The 9628-nt window shown below is 33.7% G+C and overlaps 1 protein-coding gene across 14 annotated transcripts in view; it reads left to right on the forward strand.

Moving 5' to 3' along the window:
- LOC129134785 (uncharacterized) overlaps window positions 1–8976 on the forward strand; it is a 34731-nt gene extending 25755 nt beyond the window's left edge. For all 14 annotated transcript variants that reach the window (XR_013180918.1, XR_013180924.1, XR_013180925.1 and 11 more), the window contains one exon: window positions 281–8976. The gene's annotated coding sequence lies outside the window, so the exon portion shown is untranslated. The remainder of the gene's footprint in view (window positions 1–280) is intronic.
- Window positions 8977–9628: the final 652 nt, after the last annotated feature.

Below are 9628 nucleotides of genomic sequence, written 5' to 3' on the forward strand. Positions count from 1 at the left end.
CTCTGAAATGACTAGTTCAAACTAAAAGTTAAGTGACTGGCCTGTCACCTTCATTGAGAAATAACTGAGCATGGCATACCACAGTAGATCTTGTCATTAGACCTCTCTAAGAATGGCTGCCTTATTCCTCAACTTTTCTGTCAGTGTTCTTTTACTGTTTCTAATATGAATAAACACAATTGTTGCTGTTGCCATTTCCTATGTATTGTTTTTTCCTGTCCTTTTCATCTTGTTATCTTATCTTTCCTGTTTTTTTTATTTTTTTTCTGACTCTTTACAGCTGCCACCCTTTCTGAAGCTTTTCACTTGCTACCTCTCTGACAATCCTACTTTCCATGTTGAAAATATTGTCCTAACTTGTGATGTGGAAGATTGCTGGCTCTTCCTTTGATGCTGATACCAGTATTTTCTTGACTGATAATATTGTAATGAAGACATAGAAAAAGAAGACTATGGCACTCACTGATTTTTTTATGGTTTGAGTAGTCAAAAAATATTGTTCTTCTGCCTTCATATACAATGTGTTGGTTTCCCAATGTAATTGTAACTTAAAAATGTTTGTAGAAATGTAAAATTAAATGTGAAGAGTATAAAATCCATATTAAAGACATAAAAATTTAATAAAATACAGCATTAGTCTTTATTTTAACAACTGAGTCCTACATGGCTCACTTGCAAAATGTGGGGTAGACTTACAAAGTTGCGTACTGGTAAAGTCTGACTTACTAAAAGGTGAAATTTCTTTTTCTGTTTAGTAATTTTTAAAAGGTCAACTTATTTTCTTTCTCCCTCTGGTAATATTTTCTTGTTATACCTGTTAAAGATCTCTCCTTCTCGTGAGTTCTGTCTTCTCTCTTTTTTTTTTGTTTCTTTTGTTAACCTAAGTTTGTGGTTCCTTTCTACCTTGGTCTCTCCTAACTCTTTGGTCCAATACTGATCCCTTTTTTCTCATATGTTTGCATCCATTTGCCTAGAATATTGCCTTGAGCATGATCATATATACCTAAGAATATATTTACTTCTAAATGCTGGATGGATCTGCTATTTTAGGACTTCCAGTAAAGCAGAAAAGAAATTTAACAGTTCATGACAGTGTTTTAGGGTTTTTTTATGATACATATGCCTTCAGAGGATCAAAGTACCTTGCTTCCAACATCAATGGAATAGTAACTATAGACAGAGATAAACATTCCTGTAAAAATAAAGACTTATGGTACTTGTTCAATATAGGAATGCTAACTTAAAAAGAGCATGAATGAAACCATGCTGTGTTCATAAATGGTATGGCAAACGTTTTCAGTTTTGTTTGCATATAAAGAAAAATGCACTTGGAAAAGAGTGCTTTGTACTGATAGCAATGTAAGGAGATAGAATTTTTTTAAAAAGACAACTAAAATGTATACATGCATAAAATCAGAAGAATTTTTGAAAATCATGCTCTGCTGTAGCAGAAATACTGAATAATAGTTAATGTTTTTATGGGATAGATACCTACCTATTTTACTAGGTATACTAAATGTTCTTTAGATAATCTAAATTATTTGGATTGCAGTAAAATGAATGCCATGATAAAACATAAAAAACGATGTTCAGAACTTTGTTTATGTATATGTCCACATATACACTTTATATGTGTAAAATATAGGCAAAAATAATGGCACTAAAAATAGCAATACACTAGAAAATTATTGGAGGTGTGAGTGAGAGTCATTATGGTGCCCAGAAGTTTTTAACTAGTGTAGTTACCTGCAGGACTTTGCATAATTTGGAGGCCATTAACAAAACACCTTTGCCAGATGTGTGTACTGAGCATGAGCATGACATTACAGACAATGATTAGAAAGCAGAGGGAATTCAGAATCTCTAAAATAGTTACACCAATGAGGAGTTTGTGTTGAACAGTAGAAGCAGTAAGTTTTTGCTAAAATTAAGTTGCATTGACTGCAACTAAGTTTATAAAGAAAAACTATATGAAAATTATCCATAGAAAGCAAAAGAATATTAAAACCCATGTAAAACCTGATGGGGCTTTCTGCAGTATACCCTCAAATGATGCACATTGGCAGCATACATTTAAGTCACTACTGGTTGCTGAAGATCTGTCCTTTCTATTAACAATATAAGGCAACACAGATCCTGAAATAATCTGTGACTTAATACTATTCATTTTACAGCAGAGTTACTATGGACTAAGGCCTTGCTCATCATGAAAAATAATACAATTTTAACAATGGCATGTTATTGTTAGAAGGAAGTACATCAAACTGACTTAGCACAGTTTTAGAAAACTGGTTTTGAGAGTACTGTATTGGTGTAGCATAAGTCACAAAACTATTGCTTTTTTGATAATACTGCTAATCTAAAATTCAGACTTGTAGTTTGATGATAAGATTATTTCTACACTCAACTTTGTGTATTTTTGATTTGAGATTTTTGAGTGATAAAATCTCACTTTAAAAATCAGTTAAAATGTCATTGTTTTTAAATCTATTAGGAACAGCAAGGAAAACATAGCTGAAAATACTAACACAACAGGAAAGATATTTCAGCAAGTGAGTAAGTGTAACTTTAGGGAAATATTTGCCAGAGGAGAATAAATTTGAGTGAATTGCTACATCAAGATGTGAAAACATAATCTATAAAGTCCTGCAGAAAATAATAATGAAAAAATAGGTCTTTCTGTTCATAAATACAGCTTAGGTACTGATGGTCTTGAGAGATGTAATACCATTACAAATTCCAAGAATTGTTCTTTGATTGCATTAGAAACAGGCCTGGCTAAGACATAAATAGAATATAACTATCTGAAGTTATATAAAGAATATAAGGTGAGGGAAACATAAATAGCATTTATAAAACAATCACCCTGCTTGCAGATTCTGCAGATCACATGGCTGGCAGACACAGAAATAATTTCACAAAGGAAAATGGAAGAAGCAAAATCCATGAAGATTGTATTGAAGGTTTGATTCGTTTGACTTTCTCTAGGCCTATGAGGGTCTCCATGATTATCATATATATATATATATATATACAGATGTATTATATTCATGTTATACATACATATATTGCTATATATATGGAAATGTATAAAAAGCTGTAAAAAAAGAATTCTGTGCAAGAGGTGCTTCAAAACAGGTTACAGGATTTTTGTACAGTACTTAAAACAACTGGAAGAAATAATGAGAGTTAATTCAGTACTGAATCTGATAGTGATCAGGAAAAAAGGAGATACTAGATCTAACATTAAGACCTTATGACTGTACAATAAAATAAAAAGACCAGAAAAAGTGTAAACATACTGTGAAAATCACTGACAGAAAGACTGACAGAATGATTTTGAAGAGTAATAGCAAAAAGCTGGTTCAGAGTAACATTACAATAGAATAAGAGAGAATCCACTGTAAAAAATGTTTAGTGAAGTATAAAGTTGGAGAAAAGGAAGTGGAACTAGAAAGGAGAACTTTAAACTTGCCATCATGCAAAGGAAGAACAGAAAGAGAGCTCAGACCATGTGATGCTATCTAAGAAAGCCTAATTATCCACTTAATTAGTATAATTTTGCTAATATAGTCTGAAAGTATGTGAAAATCTTAAAAGAATACAAGAAAGCAGATTTTTTTCAAGTTTCTTGAGCAGTTAATTTTTTCTTTTTTTTTCCCCCACAGAATAATACTGAATAAAAGGCAGCCTTAAGACCACTGTCTATGAATTGGATCATTTATTTGAAAAGATAGTTGAAGAAACAGTGAACAGTAATGGTAATTGAGAATGTAGAAAAGTGTCTGATAATATGAAGGGTTCCAGATTCTGTACCCTTGTTCTGCTCAATGGAGGTAGCACAAGATAGCTAAGATCCTTTCCTACTCACAGTCTGAGAATTTGCCTGCTCTGGGGAAGTCACAGTCAGCCTAACACTGGTCGCTCCTTCACCCATACCAACAGCTCAGTCCTCTGTGAAGGTTTGAGATTGGCATCATATGAAGGTGTCTCTCTACCAGTTTTTGGCTGCATTTAATTTCTTAGGTCACATAAAAAAGAAAATGCACCACAGCCCAGTCAAGAGCCAGTAGCAAACTACAGCTCACGTGTGCCTGGCTAACCCACCTGCTCTCCTGAGCCAGGGTAGCCTCATTTGTACTCCCTATTACAAGAATCCCTAACCCATGCTATTCCTCAAATCCTGTAGTGTTTTACCTGAGTGGTTGTTGGCCTCAGCCAAAAGCACACCAAAGAGCAGGCTAACAGTTAAAGTGTGTGGATTATCACATGGTAGAGCTCAAGTATGTGCCTGAGCCCTCTTCAGCTCAGTAACATGGATGTAACCTTAGGAACTACATCCACTTGGCAATAATTACAGCTGTACTAGCTTGTTTTAAATCAAAAATGCAATGGCATGAAAACCAGTAATCTTACAGACTACTGTTTCTTGACCAGAAATCTGAAAAATTGGTAATTTAAGAAAGTCAGAGGACAATAGAAGGGAAAACAGTACTTATCTGATGTGGAAGTATTTTAACATGGAAACTTGAAAGCCAGTCAGATGACTGAATATTCTTTTCAAGATAAGCAAGGTTACAATAAAGAACTCAGCACAGGACCATTTGGGTAAATAGATTTTGTTCACTATTAAAATGCAGTTTGGGTCCCATCTACCTTGTAGGATAAAAGCCTGAAATATGCTTGTAGTATTTTATTCTGAGACATTTGAGAAGGAGCTGGTGCTGAAGTGGGCATGCTTCAATATAAAATAGTTACCTCATCATGCACAAGATGGGATAAGGGCTCTACTGAATATTTATACATCTTTCAAACAAACCGATATGCAGTAATGTCTTGGAATGAGTGCAATCTCTGTATTACTTGGACAGGTGTTCAGTATGTGATATAATTACCATTAGGTTCCAGGTCACCTTTTGACCTGTGAGGTCACCAGTTATTTCCATAGTAATTTCTAATTTTACAGGTTGTAGAAAACTATGTGCAGGAAAAACTGCACAAAAAGGGAAAATGCAATTACTTTCATAGATTTCTTTGTGACCTGGGATTAAGCGCTTAAGTCTGAAGACAGAAAATAAAAAAGGAAATGAAAATGTGGCACATCAGACAATGCTGGACCATGATCAATTAGCATTCAGTTGAGTATTGTCTTTTAAGTCACTTAGAGGTAAAGACAGGAAATAAACTGCTCAAATAAAAACAAATACATATTCTGAAAGCAGTCAGCTACTCTGGTGTGTGCTGAGGTCATAAAGTAAATAAATGAAAGAAATTGGGCAAAATTGTAGGATACTATAGATCAAAGGAAAATAGCCAAGAGTTTGAGATGTAAGATTAGGAGTAGGGATTTGGAAACAGTTCTTCATATTAAATTATTCTTAATGAAATACTGGTAAGAAAATAGACCATCATAACAACGATTCAGCATAAATTTGCCTGTAGATTTAGCATTTGGAGAAGCTGTTCTGCAGAAATGCAGGCAGCTTTTCTGGAGGAACAAACGGGCTGATCTGGTTTTACCATATTGCCATGGACCAGATGTGCAACACAGTAGGGAACTGCATTATGAAAAATCCCTTTTGTAGTATGAATGTACGAATCTGTACATTCGGCTTGCTTTACATCAGTAGGATTATGCTTTTGCCAATACTAGAAACTACTTTAAAAGAAGGAAGAGAGTATCAATGAATAATATAAGGAACTGGAATTAGAGGCACATAGATAGAGAATAACATAAAGCAAATCTGTCACACATATTACATACCTAGCTGCATATAAAGAAATTTTCTTTCTTATAATGACCTTGTATTTTGAAAAAGCAGGTGAATTATATAAAATTACAATACTGTGATGCCCTTAAGTATAGTTTTAGAAAATTATATGAAACAGCCAAACAAAATATTTGAAGTTACCCACTTCTCTCTGGAGTACATTATATATGCTAAACCTAATGTCTGAACTGCCAGAACTGGTAGTTCCTGTTTTGAGGTAAAGAGTTGCTTCAAGACTTCTGCAAAAAGAGATTCTGAAAAATCTTACAGCAAATAGGATGAGTGTGCTAAATAAGTCTTCATAGACTGCTTCTCTGTTCATTGTGATTGCATTTGGTGCCCATCACTCCTGCTTAAATAATCACTTGTTGAAGGATTGCCTGTCTATGTTTCCTGAGGAAGTGGGGGGACATAGTTTTTAGGAGCTGCTGGAAGTATGGGAGGGAGGAGATAACTGCATTAAGTTTGGCTGAAGGGTAGAGGCTTTTCTGGAGATTGAGATCGGGTGGCTCTGAGCAGGAGTGTAGTGCTGGGAGGAGTCCTTCAGCCTCTTTACTTATTTAGCCTGTTCAAAGCACACTTAGGGATATTTTGCCCATTGATAGATTAACTAGATTACAAAGAACAACTACTGCATTTCAGAAATTCATTATGAAAGTACTCTATGAATAAACTATATGAATAATAAAAAACCAAACCAAACTGTAGAAACCACTTCTGAGAACTTTCATATGTGATTATGGTATAGTCTTAGCAAGAGAAGTAGAGCAAAGAAATGGAAAATCTGGGCTAAATGTCATAAACTGCTCTGCAGTTTATCACTTCTCCCCGTCACCTCCCCCACCACCCCTGCCACCTTCTTTTCAAGGAAATAATTCAAAGATTCCTGGAATAAATCATCTGTGGTTAGAAAAAAAGTAAAGAGACCGGGGTCTCTAATGGCAGACATTTGGGAGTAAATATGAATACAGATAGTTGCTGCAGAATTGATCTGTTATTATCTTAAATCCTCTATTTTACTTTTCTTGGTCCACAATATTTCTTCTTCATTCATGCAAAACTCATTGAAAATAATGCAAAATAGGACATATTTTTACCACAAACTAGTAGTTGTGTAATCATCAAAAAGAGATTCCTAGTGTACTTCAACTACCAACATCCTTCTGTGTTTCAGCAGACATTACCTATATTGAGACAGTAGAAATATGGCCTGAGAGTCAAATCTCCTTTCTATTATACTTGATTCTCAAAGAAAAACTGGATTTATGCCTGTCTGTCTGTCCATCCGTCTGTCTGTCCATCTTTCTGTCTGCTTATTTATTAAGAATATTAAAGTTCTTGTTTCAGCTGTTAAATGTAAAACTAAGATGATAGACAAAATCCTTGGTGTGTCCAGTTTTTTGAAGTAAAGGAAAAAAAAAAAGAAAAAGTGACTTACTTTGTATGCAAAGAAAATTGTCACTACTGATTTCCAAAAAAAGTTACTGAAGAGATGTGGAGGTGTATTTTGTTTCAAGGGTCTGTGGGACCTACTGCTCTACAGTTCCATAAAATTTCAAGTAGTATGGATACTACCTAGTTTTACAGATGAAGCAAAATCAAGGAACATCCATGCAAAATTGCCAGAATAAAAATCAGTGAATAAAATTATTTGATCTCTGTGTCATAAAGTCTACAAAAGGAAAATTATTTCAATTTTCAAGTGAAGGGGAATCCATAGGAGAACATATGAGTGAAAATGTTTTTGGAAAGCAATATTTATAAGGCATATTTCAAAAAAGTTGTATTCGTTTAGTCTAGAGAAGAGAAGACTGGGGAAAATAATAGGATATCTGAAGATTATTGTGAAGAAGATGGTCACCAATGGTCTTTTGTACCCAATTGCAGAAGGACAAGAAAAAATATCTTAATTTACAGCTGAAAACAATAGGCTACATATTTGTAAAGTCCTTTTAAGTACAAGGACAGTTAAAGACTGCAACGAAGTTATCTGGTGATGCTGCAGCATCTTCCTCATTGACAATTTAGAACAGATTAGACAAAATGTTTCTGTTATAATAATGCTCTTATATCTATTTTCTTCCATAATTGTTGGCTCCACACAATAGATAACCCAAAATATTAAGTTGTAACTTGAAAAATAAATTTGGAATGTGGACATAAATTTGCATAGTCTGAACACATGACCAATCATCATAAATGCAGGTTTCTTTTTCTTCTAATAGATGTATTCTTGAATTTTGCATGCCTTTGTGTATTTTAATTTTCACTTATTTAAATTTAAAGTTTATTTATGTATAATTTCTATTTACAGATCATCAGTAAGAATAAAGCATGCTACCTGTTCATGCAAGCAGTGCTATTATTCTGCTTGAACTGCTTGGTTTTCTGGTCAGGAAGCTAATTTCAGCATTGCCAATGCACTTTTTTCTTGAATTCTAATTCTCTCTAGCACATGCTCTTCAGGTATGTATGGCTTTGTAGGTATTACAGGGAAATACTCTGAATTCAAAACACATGTAGTTTCTTTTAAGTCACATATAGATAAGTAGGGTTTGCTACTTGACAGAATATCTGAAAAAGTCTGATTCCTAAACAAAACCAGAACTTTGATGGTGAATTTTACTTTCTGTGGTTAACAGGCTATTTTTACAGTGACAAATAAAGTCTGTTAGTAATAAAAATGAAACCTAGTATCTATGCTGTGATAATGGAACCCTAAAGTGAAATTAGTTAGTGATATTAGAAAGAATCACTTCTATTTCTGCTCCAAACCTCAAGTTATTTTATTTTCCTGTACTCAAAAACAATATTAAAGAAAATGTATGGTTCATGTTACCAACATTCATAGCCTTGATTAAAATGGGAATAATCCATGTATATGCTTTTGTTAGAGCATAAAATATATAACATAAGAACAAGAATATTGAAGAAGTAAAGATCATTTGACTATTCAGAATACCGACAGACTTCAGTCTATTCAAAAAACTGGCTATCATGTCTGCTCTCTCTTAGAAATTCAACTTGAAGGATGATGAGAAAAGTATTAATAATTATTGTTGCTGTTGTATTCTGTTTCTGATGAGAAAAGTATTAAGTTTAAAGTATAAAGTTTAAGTATAAAGTATCTGTTGTACTCTGTTAGATGTTTGAGGACTTATGTGTTTATATCAAACAGTAATTAAAGTCTTCAAATTAAAGTGTTCATCTTCCAGTGGTTTTTCTTATATTGGTTCTGCAACAGGAAAGGCTGTGAACATTTGCAAATGGACATTTTATTCTACCTTCTTCCCTCCAATTGTGTTTGAAAAGTTCCAATTATTAGATGCAGCTGTATTAAAAATGTGAGTATTGTAAAGAGAATCGAATAGCTTTCACTCAGCTAATACCTCAGAGAGGAAAAAAGAAAAGTAGCACCCCTTCACCTTCATGGCTCATTTTATCTTGTTATCTTGATAAGGAACCAAGGGGTTCCAGTACTACTTTTTTGTTTGATACTGCACCTGAACCATTTAGATTTACCTGGCTTTAGTTTATGGTTTGTTGGTTGGTTTCTTTGTTGTTTCTTTTTGAAGTAGGAGGCATCTTCTTATGTTATTTGAGAATTAACTTAGAAAGAGACCACCAAAGTCTTAAAACCTTTAAGATGCAAGCCTGTTTGAAGAAAGATTGTTGTCAGCTTGAATAGAATTATTCAAAAATATGACTCACATAACACTGCATCTTTATATTAGTTCAGTCTATTTAGAAGGAAATCAGTGTAGGTCAGAGAAGTTTTTAGAGGAAAATGTCTAGCAAATAACTTTAGAATGCTTAAGTTGTAGTTTTTTACAAGGATGGGAAAATATAATTCCTGG

The sequence above is a fragment of the Agelaius phoeniceus genome, chromosome 2 (genome assembly GCF_051311805.1).
Source record: "Agelaius phoeniceus isolate bAgePho1 chromosome 2, bAgePho1.hap1, whole genome shotgun sequence".
Lineage (NCBI taxonomy): Eukaryota > Metazoa > Chordata > Aves > Passeriformes > Icteridae > Agelaius > Agelaius phoeniceus.